Raw genomic sequence first — 2,438 nt, forward strand, 5'->3', positions numbered from 1 at the left:
TCTCTGCCTGGATGTCTGTGCCTGGATGTCCAGGCCTGGATGTCTCTGCCTGGATGTCCAGGCCTGGATGTCTCTGCCTGGATGTCTCTGCCTGGATGTCCAGGCCTGGATGTCTTCTGCCTGGATGTCCAGCCTGGATGTTCCAGGCCTGGATGTCTCTGCCTGGATGTCTGTGCCTGGATGTTCCAGGCCTGGATGTCTCTTGCCTGGATGTCCCAGCCTGGATGTCCCAGCCTGGATGTCCATGCCTGGATGTCCAGGCCTGGATGTCTCTGCCTGGATGTCTGTGCCTGGATGTCCAGGCCTGGATGTCTCTGCCTGGATGTCTGTGCCTGGATGTCCAGGCCTGGATGTCTCTGCCTGGATGTCCAGGCCTGGATGTCTCTGCCTGGATGTCTCTGCCTGGATGTCCAGGCCTGGATGTCTCTCTGCTGGATGTCCAGCCTGGATGTCCAGGCCTGGATGTCCCTGCCTGGATGTCCAGGCCTGGATGTCTCTGCCTGGATGTCTGTGCCTGGATGTCCAGGCCTGGATGTCTCTGCCTGGATGTCCAGGCCTGGATGTCTCTGCCTGGATGTCTCTGCCTGGATGTCCAGGCCTGGATGTCTCTGCCTGGATGTCCCAGCCTGGATGTCCAGGCCTGGATGTCTCTGCCTGGATGTCCAGGCCTGGATGTCTCTGCCTGGATGTCTGTGCCTGGATGTCCAGGCCTGGATGTCTCTGCCTGGATGTCCAGGCCTGGATGTCTCTGCCTGGATGTCTCTGCCTGGATGTCCAGGCCTGGATGTCTCTGCCTGGATGTCTCTGCCTGGATGTCCAGGCCTGGATGTCTCTGCCTGGATGTCTCTGCCTGGATGTCCAGGCCTGGATGTCTCTGCCTGGATGTCTGTGCCTGGATGTCCAGGCCTGGATGTCTCTGCCTGGATGTCCTGTGCCTGGATGTCCAGGCCTGGATGTTCCCAGCCTGGATGTCCAGCCTGGATGTCTCTGCTGGATGTCTGTGCCTGGATGTCCAGGCCTGGATGTCTCTGCCTGGATGTCATGTGCCTGGATGTCCAGGCCTGGATGTCTCTGCCTGGATGTCCCAGGCCTGGATGTCTCATGCCTGGATGTCTGTGCCGGGATGTCCGAGCCTGGATGTCTCTGCCTGGATGTCTGTGCCTGGATGTCCAGGCCTGGATGTCTCTGCCTGGATGTCTGTGCCTGGATGTCCAGGCCTGGATGTCTCTGCCTGGATGTCTGTGCCTGGATGTCCAGGCCTGGATGTCTCTGCCTGGATGTCCAGCTGGATGTCCGCCTGGATGTCTCTGCCTGGATGTCCTGTGCCTGGATGTCCAGGCCTGGATGTCTCTGCCTGGATGTCCAGGCCTGGATGTCTCTGCCTGGATGTCTGCTGATGTCGGCCTGGATGTCTCTGCCTGGATGTCCAGGCCTGGTTCTGCAGCCTGGATGTCTCTGCCTGGATGTCCCAGCCTGGTTCTGCAGGCCTGGATGTCTCTGCCTGGATGTCCCAGCCTGGTTCTGCAGGCCTGGATGTCCCAGCCTGGTTCTGCAGGCCTGGATGTCTCTGCCTGGATGTCCCAGCCTGGTTCTGCAGGCCTGGATGTCTCTGTTGCTCCAGGCCCGGATTTCAAATTCGTACGGAACCTAGGCAAACTATATACTGGAAGAACCGGGCGAGTCCCAGGAGTGCCCGGTGGTCTCCGATTTCGCCTAGGACGTTCCCCCGATTTTTAACGAATTTTTAAGCGATTTGCGCCTAACCGGGCCTGGGGGGGGGGCGAGTAGGCGGTCCGGAAGGCCCGGAACCCGCTCATGCCGTACACCGTTGGATCCGGGCCGCTCCGGGGATTACTAGGGTGGCCTCCGTTTCGCTCCAGGACCTTCCTGCGGTCGTCTATGGGTGTTTAACCGTCTACCGGAAGTCGGGTCAAAAGTACCCTTTCCCGCGGTCCAAACGAACCGGGACTGGCACCATCGTGCTCCTGGGATGCCCCCGGTTCGGGTGATGTCACTCCCGGAGGCCTGGACCAAAGTCCCGGTCCCCTAGGCCCGGTTCTCTGTCGAGGGTCTCAGCCCTCGCTCATCCCCCGCTCAGCCCCGCCCGACGCGAGTATCTTCATCGGCTGCTCCAACATCATCATCCTCAGCGCCACTGTCATGTGCCTTACCAGGGTCCCGAAACACGACCCAGACCCCGAACGCTTGTTCGGATCCGGACATGTAATACCCCGATGGAACCGGGCGAGTCCCAGGAGTGCGCTGGTGGTGTCCGATTTGCTCCAGGACCTTCCTACGATTTTTAACGAATTTTTAAGTGATTTTCGCCAAAGCGGTCCATTCGGTCCCCCGAAAAAGCGGTCCAAACGGACGGGACCCAGGCATGTCATACCCGATGGAACCGGGCGAGTCCCAGGAGTGCGCTGGTGGTGTCCGAT

The sequence above is a fragment of the Poecilia reticulata genome, unplaced genomic scaffold, assembly GCF_904066995.2.
Source record: "Poecilia reticulata unplaced genomic scaffold, P_reticulata-male-v2 Scaffold_97, whole genome shotgun sequence".
Lineage (NCBI taxonomy): Eukaryota > Metazoa > Chordata > Actinopteri > Cyprinodontiformes > Poeciliidae > Poecilia > Poecilia reticulata.